The sequence below is a fragment of the Cavia porcellus genome, unplaced genomic scaffold (assembly GCF_034190915.1).
Source record: "Cavia porcellus strain 051 isolate PalLab524CR breed Dunkin Hartley unplaced genomic scaffold, mCavPor4.1 scaffold_6, whole genome shotgun sequence".
NCBI classification, from domain to species: Eukaryota; Metazoa; Chordata; class Mammalia; order Rodentia; family Caviidae; genus Cavia; species Cavia porcellus.
In genome coordinates, this window is record NW_026947489.1 from 37,929,246 (window position 1) to 37,939,558 (window position 10,313).

The 10,313-nt window shown below is 34.1% G+C and overlaps 1 pseudogene; it reads right to left on the minus strand.

The window, feature by feature from the left end:
• Positions 1 to 819: 819 nt before the first annotated feature.
• LOC100721270 (olfactory receptor 4F6-like) lies at positions 820 to 1,708 on the minus strand (annotated as a pseudogene).
• Between the last annotated feature and the right edge of the window lie 8,605 nt (positions 1,709 to 10,313).

The following is a 10,313-nucleotide window of genomic DNA, read 5'->3' on the forward strand; positions in this document are numbered from 1 at the left end:
ATTTTAAAGAGCAAAATAAAAGAGAGAGGGCAAAAACCATGGAAGAAGATCCTGGGCATATGGAAAGGGGAGTTTGGGAGGAGGAATAGGGGAGAAGAAGGAATAAAACTGACCAAAAGATGCAATGTATCAGTACCAATTTTCCAGATGGATTCAATTATTATATATTGCAAGAATATACTAATTTAAAAATTCTTTGAGGAAGACTGCATGAGCAATAGAACTGTGCTGCTTTAAAGGTGGAACAGACAAAAATTTTGCTTCATGCAAAGTAGTAGAGGCTATTTTTGCAATGATACTGTACAAAAAAAATTAAAAACCAGATTGAAAAAAAATTTGAGCTATAACATAGTATCAGTTTTCTTACTCATCTAATATAAAGTAAAATAAAATTTAAAATAAAAATTATCTCTTCCTGTGTCTTTTGGTTCATATAAACCCATATTTCATCCATTGGATTGATATAATATCCATAAGAAATATCTATCAATTTTCAATGATGTATATTATCAGTATTATGATGCTAGTAAATTTAAATCATAAAGATGTATATAAAATATTAAATAACATCAAAACAGTATAATCATTGTTGGTAATTGTAAGTTAGGTATGAAATTTAGACAGAAATGCATGAATTTTTTTATGATTAACAAAATTTGTTACAACTCCACCTAAAGTGAAATTTGTTGATTTAATATATCTTTTTTATGGAATTTGTCTCTAGACTTCTCATAAAAAATATACACATTCCATAGTGTTTCCAGTGATTGCAAGGTCTTAATGGTCCAAGACATTCATCCACATGTTTGTCAATGACATCTAAGTCGCTTCCCTGGAATTTACAACCTGTGGACTCAGCCTTCTCCTTGCTAACTTCATATCTTTATTCCTTAATGTGTAGGCGGCAGGATTTAAGACAGGGAAGCAAAGTCCACAGTGGAAAAAAAAACTTATCCAGTGATTTAGTAGGGAAAGGCCATACACACAGAAATTTGCATGGAGTAAAGAACAAAACCACTACAGTGAGGTGAGCTGACAAAGCGAAAAATGCTTTTGATAAATCTTTGGAAGAATGTTGCTGAACAGTAAGCAGAATAAAGATGCATGACACAATTAAGAAAAAGAAGGTACCCATAGACATAAAGCCACTGTTGGCAGTGACTACAAATTCTAGTCTGTAGGTGTTCATGCATGCAAGTTTAATAATCCTAGGAAAATAATAATGAAAACTTCCTACATTGTTAGGTTCACAAAAAAGGTAAATTTATGACAAAGACAAACTGAGACACAGCATGAGTCACCACAAGATTCATGCAGTGATTATCAAAAGCACACATATTTTGTAATTCATCACAGTTAGATAGTGAAGAGGCCTGCAGATAGTTGCATACCTGTCATATGCCATTGCTATGAGTAGCACCATTTCAACCCTCCCATAACATGGATAAAGAACATTTGTATCATGCAGTTGTGGGAGGAAATGGCTTTATGGTCAGTGAAAAGATTATAGATTATTCTAGGAACTGTGGTAGATGAAAGACTGTAAGTGAGAATCAATAATTACTGTGAACACAATGATGAGGTTTCCTAGAATAATTTCCACATAAAATAAAGAGAAAAAAAGAAAAAGGAATAACCACATTTCCAAGGACTGATCAAGTCCCAGTAACAGAAATTCAGCTATCATAGAGTCATTTAGGTGGCTCATTGATTTAGAAAGAAGGGGAGACCATGAAATAACCTGAAAGAAAAGAAGGAATCAATTTAGAAGTGCTAAAATGTGTTAAGTATTGATAATTTAAAATTGATTAATAACAAATATTTTATTTAGTTGACAGTAGACTACTTACAAAATAATGGGAACCCTCGATACACATGATTTCCCTAGTATTGGAGGCTATCTAATGTTTTAAACACTCTCATTTGCTGAAATACATTAAATCATTAGAAAATTTAAGAAGTTAGAAAAATGCATAAAACAAACTGAAAGAGTTCAGGTGAAAGAAAAGAATAAAGATAAAAAATAAATATACTAATATGGAAAATCAGTTATAGTTGTGAAGATTTTTAAAAATTCAAACATAAATTTAGTGAACAACCATATTAAATATGAGGATATAATGCATAATAATAGTTGAGACCTCTCAAAGGTATTTCCTACCTGTGCCTAAAATAGACTACCCCAAACTAACATATAAATTATTCTATACTTGAATTTGAAAGCCATAAAGAAGCAAAAGGTTGATATCTTGATAGTATAAAAAACAGTTTAAACCATTCAGGAGAATCTCCAAAATTTAATAGATGAATTAATGAATAATAATAAGATGAGAGATGTATATATGTACATGAATATATGTGAGTATATATATTTTAGAAATCAAAGATATATAAAATAGCATTATTTTCCTATTAAGTTAAATATTTTCCAATTATTAGCATTAAAAGTGGCAAAGATTCAGTGAAATAGGCACTTTCATGAATTGCTGGAGAATATACAGATTAATTTCAAACCCTGAATCAAATATGTTGCAAATAGTATCAAAAATATTGACCCAATGCTGTTGGAGTAATTATATTTCTTCTGGAATTGTATTTATACAGAAGACATCCTCAGCACAAGAAATGTTCATCTATTTATTTGCTTTATTGACAGTGGTAAAATCTTGAAATAATTTAAATACAGAGCACTATATGTAAGTACATTATATGTTTGTGGTGAACTGTAAGACAGTTATTAAATAAATATTAACAGATTTTAAAACAACATCATGGAGACCTTTATTTAAAATATCCATAAAAGGGCATGCAAATTGTCTTACATAATAGTAATTGTTTTTTATTTTTCAGAACTTTAAAATCTAAAGTCTTAAAATATCCTTCTGTATGTTGTATTTATATTAGTACTTTTGCTAAAATGAAATATGGCTTTGAAAGTAGAAGGAACAAATGATTTACTAAAATATTTTGAAAACCAAGATATCATGACAATTGTAAGGACAAACTGACTGAATAAGTAAATGTCTAAAATACTTCCTTAACCCAATCACTTTTTATAAATGAGTAGCTGAGATAATCCAGGGAATGGAATTAGTTAGATAAAGTTCTTATTAAACTGGAGTCTTATGAAAAGTCATGCAATTATGACATTTTGAAGCATGTGTGGTCATGAGTTCGATCCCCGGTACCGATAAAAAAGAAAAAGACAAAAATAAAAGTAAAAAAAAAAAAAAAGACATTTTGAAGCATTTCATCTAGGCAACTGAAAAAAACTCTTCCTGCTTTATGCTGACCAAGCTAGCTTATTCTGAATGACTCCTGGGAATAGTGGAATAGTTATGAGGAAATAATGTACTGATAGCTTCATCCACTTCATGGAGAGTAAGGTTAGTAACTTTGCAGTGGGAGACACTAGAGAAAAACCAATAAATGGTCTAAAACAGACTATGGGAGAAATGTGATAGCAAGAGGTAATACTCTGGCAAAAATATAGCTGACAGGCAGTTTGATTCCTTTACTGTTTCCATAATGTGGGGTTTTTTGGCTTCTCAATTTCTTCACTATTTCCAAATGTCTATAAACATGTGTTCCTAAGCACTCTTCCTAGCATTTTCTTAATGTATATTAAGAAAACTTATATTTTTAGGACCATGCTTTACCGCTTTCAAATCACTTATACTATTCTTCCTGGACTTGCTCATATCTAGATCATATGGGTCACTAGTGAATAAAGACAAAAGATTATAGGAAGAGAATAGTACCTCAGAAACGTTATAGACTTAATGAAATTGAAAAGTTTTTTTTGTCAGTTTCCTCTACTCTGCTGAAAAGAATTCATTTGATTACTTACTAAACTCATTTGTGTGTTGTTTAAAAAATAAAGTCTAAGCCAAAAATAATTTTCACTGCTTTAGATCAAATACTGTATCTTATTAGACTAAGAAGGAACATATTAAGCAAATGTTCTAGGATTCTTATCATGGAAGACCCATTTTCTTTTATAAAATCAATTCGAAATAATTAGGAAAATTAAAGCCTTTGAATTATTTTTTCAGAGTTAGAATTTTGTGTTACTATTAGGGTAATACTGTAGAAATGTTATTTGTATTAAGGTGCAGGTGACAAATTTTTTTAAAAAGGAAACTCCCGAGTTACATAAATATATTATAGATTCTAAAATTCTATGTATAACATAATTTTTGTCTGTTCATAAGTTTTAACCATTCTAAAATGAGACAATCACAACCCAAATATAAGACAATGATTAATATGTTGAAAATGAACATAAGAAAAGACAGAGAGGAAGAATTAGTATGAAGTGGAAATACAGTGGTAGAATAAAAGAAGTGACAAAAATAGTAAGAAAGAGTTCTAAGGGAAAAACAAGGGTAACATAGCAAAAGAAGCACTGAAGAGAGCAGTATACATCCTGCTTAGGTTATGACAAACCGATGCACATCAGTGGAATCTGAAGTTTCTTGGGTTTTCATACACAGTTTATGCACATTTTCATTGGAAAGAGGTAAAGTAGGAGAGTAGCCACAGGAACTCTAATCACTAATGAGAAGAAAACTTAAGTACATAAACCTTTGAGCAAGTAGCTGTGACTGAGGTTCTGTGCGTAGGGCAGTGTTGAAGGTGATCCAGGTGACAAATGAGCCATCTCTTAGAAAAAATTGATCAAAATAATGTATTTATCCCCTAAGCAATATTTTACTTACCATAGCTCTACTCAGTTTTTCATAAATGTGAAATTAGACTCCAGGGGATCAGGGAACCCATCCACTTTGTCTAATGTTAAAACAACATCTGAAACATAGAAGAGGCTTGAGAAATATTTGATAAATGTATTTCTAATTATAAACACAACTCTTCACATCAAAAATAACACTGTGACTTTCCCACTGATACATCAGGATGTGTATGTATGTGTGTGTTTATGCTTGTGCGTGTATGCATATGTATGTGTGGGTGTGTATGTGTGTGCATGTGTGTGTATATGCTTGTGGGGGGGGGGAGTGTGTGTGCTAGGGATCAAATCCCAAGTGCTGTCCATGCTGGGGAAGTGCTAACTGACATAGGTACCAGCCTGGAAAATTTTATTTAGTAATGCTTCTTCATAAGCTTGTACTTCTTGATGATAAACTAGTTATGAAAGAAAAAAATAGAAAGTTTTATTTTTCATCTATAAACATCCAAAATTTTACATGTTATTCTTAGAGAGATCCTGATGGCTCAAGAGTGCTTGTGATGAGAAAAGACCATATGTTTGACTTCTCTGACTTCTTACGAACCAATGATGACTTTGTGCAACTCCTGAAAGTTTGTCTGAAGCTAAATTCTATAGATTTTGTCATCGTTCTTATTGGAGAGTTAAAATTTGTCAGTCATTAAGGACTAGAGTAGATACATTTGCAAAAGCAGAATATAAACACTTTAGATGAAAAAAGATTACCAGAATTACAGTGCTGCATAGAAATGGGAAAGAAATTTGAGATTAATTCATGCAATGAGTTTATTATATAGTTAAAAAATAACCCAGTGTGACTGAATGATTTGAAATGTTTTCATAGTAATACATTTCAAAAGCAAGAACCAGATGTCAGACACCCTAAATTCCAGTCCATTAGTCTTCTTCAATAACGCTGCTCATGAACATGACAGACACAGTACTGAAAAAAGCTAGCATTATTTATAAGTAGTTTCATTTTAACCCATTCTGGAGACACTCTTATTCCTTATTCAAGTTTATTCCTTGACTTCTTATTTTGTTTAAAATAAAAGTTAATCTTCCTTTCCTAATGGGTCATTCCCTATTTTCCAATGAGCAATGATCTTTTCTTATTTATTCACAATGCCCAATCAGTCATACAGTACTTCTGTTTTAGGACTGCACTCACAGCTGTCAGCTCATTTGCACTATCCTCAGCAGTGGTCAGAACATTTCTCTGTCTCAGCTTTGTCCTTTAATTTAAGCATTGGTTGGGAAATTGGAGAGGAAAAACTGTATCAAAATATTGGAGATAAAGGCTTGAGATTTTTTTCCCTTCTCCTAAAATAGAATCTGATATTCAAATAGGATGGGATTAGCTGAGACAAGATGTTCATTATCACAGTTAAAAACAAAATTTACATGGGAGAACATGGCGGACAGATAGCAGCAGCTACGGAGGCTCTCTGAAAGACCCAGCTTAGAATTCAGGAATGGTGCAGAGTAAGGAATCATAAGCAAGAGAAGATATGCCCCGCTGACCCAAGAACGAACTGGGCTGAGAGAAACCAACTGGGAATGTAATCCTGGTGCTATAACAGGAACAGAAAAGCCTCAGTGTGGAAGCTGGAACCTGCACCATTGGAAGCCGTGATTTGGGTTTCCCGCTGCTGCTGCTGTGTCTACGTTGGCTCGGCAAGGGAGAGAGATGTGCAAAAGCTCTGAGAATGGGAATTGGTGAACGGAGTTGAAAGCAGGACAGGTGGGGAGCTGTGCATTGGCCTGCCATAAGTGAGAGAAACTGGGACTCTTCCATGGTCTAGGAGACTCCAACAGAGGACATTCTGGGACCGGGCAGACTTGCAGGAACAGGGCGCTGCAGTGACTTCAGTCACGTATCCGCTCAAGCAGGATTAGTGAGCAGTGCCTAGCCTAGGTGACGCTGCTGCCTGAGACCCGGAAGGCTAGCACAACCCAGGTCCCAGCGCCTGAAGGTAGATTGACCTGGAGGGGCGGGCCCCATATAGGCTGCCTGGTCTGCAACTTCCTGGTGTGCTGTGGTGGGCGGGAACACCTAGCGGGTGCAATTCAATCAGACTGTGGCCAATAGGGAAGGAAGCTGGGCCTCCTATATACACTTGCATATATAAGGAACAAAGAATATGGGAAGAGGCAGCAATAAGAAAGGCTCCTCGGCCCCCAATCCTGAGAAAGAGGCAATAGCAGACACAGCACCAACAGATATAAAGCGCTATCTCCAGAGCCTCATAGACAAGTTCAGGAATGAAGTTATTAATGACCTGAAACTAGACATAAGCAGAATAGTTAGAGAAATGCTAAGCACCACCCAAGAAAAAACAGATGGTGGAATGGAAGAACAGAAAAAGAGGGGAGAATTGTTTAATGGAGAAAATAGAGAAAGCATAGAATACGTGAAGCAGGTTCAAAGAGATTACCAGGAAACTAAAAACTATTGAAAACTGGCATAACAGCTTGAAAGAAACTAAGGACAGATTATCTGAACTGGAGGGCAGATTTGTAATATGGGAGAATGAAATGAAAAACTTCTTAAAAATAACAAAGAAACAAACAGCAATAATACAAAGACTAGAAGATGATAAGAGGGTCTATAACTTAAGAATTAAGAACATAAAAGAAGAAATAGGGACACAAACAAATGAACTACAAAGCCACTCACAGAAATAATCCAGGAGAATTTTCCTAATTTAGCAAAAGGTAAAGATACTCAGTTGTATGAAGCATACAGGACCCCAGCCACCTACAACCCAAACAGAGTGACAACCAGACAAATAATAATTAAAATTCCAGAAACCCAATACAAGAACAGAATATTAAAAGCCATCAGAGACAAGAAACAGATCACTTCCAAGGGAACACCCATCAGAATTACAGCAGATTTCTCTGCACAAACCATCAAATCACGAAGAGTGGGGGGGGGGGAGAATAATTCAAGCTTTGAAAGATAATAATCTCCAGCCAAGACTGATATATCCTGCACAACTATCCCTGGAAATTGATGGAAAAACAAGGTGCTTCCAGGATAAAGAGGAACTAGGGGAATATGCAACCACCAATTCAACTCTACAGAGAATACTGCAGGATATTCTAAAAAAGAAAAATACGAAGAATCCAGAAAAAGTGGCAGAGCGGCCACAATAAATGGAGCAGAAAACAAAATGAAGAAGATAAACTGACAACTAATGACAGAAAAATAGCTTAACAGAAATGAGGCAGAGAAGATTGGATGATAGGAACAGCTATTTTGGAGAAAATGACGTCTTAAGAGGTAATACTGATTTAGTATCATCTTGTATTGAAATCTCATCAAGCTTTTGTTCTTCTGTCTCCATTGGTCTAAATAGGTTGTATCTTATTGGATTTTATTATATATGATAGTATAAGCAAAAACTTTTATAGACAAGGAGATTATATGGAAACCATGGTTCATTTTCTGTTAGTTGATTCTAAATACCCTGTAATACTGTCATTCTCTTAAATGGTTTTACATTGTTTTGATATATTTGATGCTACAGTATAGCAGTATACAGAAGAAGAGAGAAAATTATTAAAATCCGAGCAGAAATCAATGCAATAGAGACTAAGAAAACAATCCAAAGAATCAATGAATCAAAGAGTTGGTTCTCTGAAAGAACAAATAAAATTGATAAGCCCCAGCCAAGCTTATTAAAAAGGGAAGAAAAAGCTCAAATTCATGCAATAAGCAATGAAAAAACCAAAACCACTACAGACTCTATAGAATACAGAAGTTCATCAACACATGTTTCGAAAACCACTCCTCTCAAAGGTTTAAGAAAACAGAATAAATAGGCCTATTCCTAGAAACATATGAAGTACCAAAGCTAGGTCAAGAAGATGTAAAACTGCTGAATACCTCTATTTCTATTAATGAAATTAAAAATGTAATTAAATGCTTACTTACAAAGAAGAACCCAGGCCCAGATGGATTCACTGCAGAATTCTACAAGAAATACAAAGAAGACTTAATGATGAAACTGCTCAAACTCTTCAATGAAATTGAAAGGGAAGCAATCCTTCCTAAGTAATTCCTGGAAATAAATATTACTCTAGTATCAAAGCCTGAGAAAGACCCAACTAAAAAAGAGAACTATGGACCAATCTTCCCAATGAACACAAATGCAAAAATCCTGAATAAAACACTGGCAAATAGGATGCAGCAAATCATCAAGAAGATTATCATGACCAAGTGGGATTTATCCCAGGAATGCAGGGATGGTTCAACATATGGAAATCAGTAAATGTAATCCACCATATCAATAAAGCCAAAAGTAAGAATCACATGATCCTTTCTATAGATGCAGAAAAAGTTTTTTATTAGGTCCAGTATTCATTCATGATAAGAGATTTACAGAAAATTGGAATAAATGGACTTTACATCCATATAATAAAGTCAATCTATGAATAAACAACAGCCAGTATCATACTAAATGGCCAAACACTAAAGTCCTTTATTTTAAATTCAGGCAAAAGACAAGGATGTCCCTTATCACTGCTCCTATTTAAAATATAGTACTGGAAATACTAGCCAGCGCAACTAGACAAGAGAGAGAAATAAAAGTGGTAAAGATGGAAAAATAAGAATTTAAATTACCATTCTTTGCAGATGGCATGATACTATGTATAAGATGCCCAAAACTCCATTGAAAGACACATAGATATAATAAAGTAATGTAGCTGGATACAAAATCAATACTAAAAAATCAATAGCATTCCTATACACTAACAACAAAATCACAGAGAGAGAAATAAGAGACACCACACCCTTCACACAAACAACCAAAAAAAATGAAATATTTAGGAATTATTCTCATGAAAGAAGTGAAAGACAGGGAAAATTATAATACACTGATAAAAGAAATTGAGGAGGATATCTGAAAATGGAAACACATCCTCTGCTCATGGATAGGAAGAATAAGTACTGTGAAAATGGCCACTCTTCCAAAACTGATATACAGATTCAATGCAATCCCAATAAAAATACCATCAGCATACCTCATAGATCCAGACAAATCACTCATAAAATTCATATGGAGTGAGAAGAGACCTAGAATAGGAAAGACAGTTCTAAGCAGCAAAGGCAAGGCAGGAGGCATTACAATCCCTGACTTAGTCAATGGAATAGATTAGAAGATACAACCACAACTACAAACACACTTAACCACTTTATCTTTGATAAAGGAGCCAAACAGTTTCATTGGAAGAACGACAGTCTCTTTAATAAATGGTGTTGGAAAAACTGGCCCTCCATATGTTGAAAAGTAAAACTAGACCCATGCCTATCACTATGTACTAAACTAAAATCTAAATGGATCAAAGATCTGAATATAAAAACAGAAACACTAAATCTATTGGAAGACAAATTGGGTAAAAACCTTGAAGATATAAGAATAGGTAGAGAATTCTTGAACAGGTATCAAACCACACAGGAAATACTTCCCAGGATCAATAACTGGGATCACCTCTTATTAAAATATTTCTGCATGTTAAAGGAAATCTTCAGCATAGTGAAAAGGAAACCCACAAACTGGGAAAAAATCTTAGT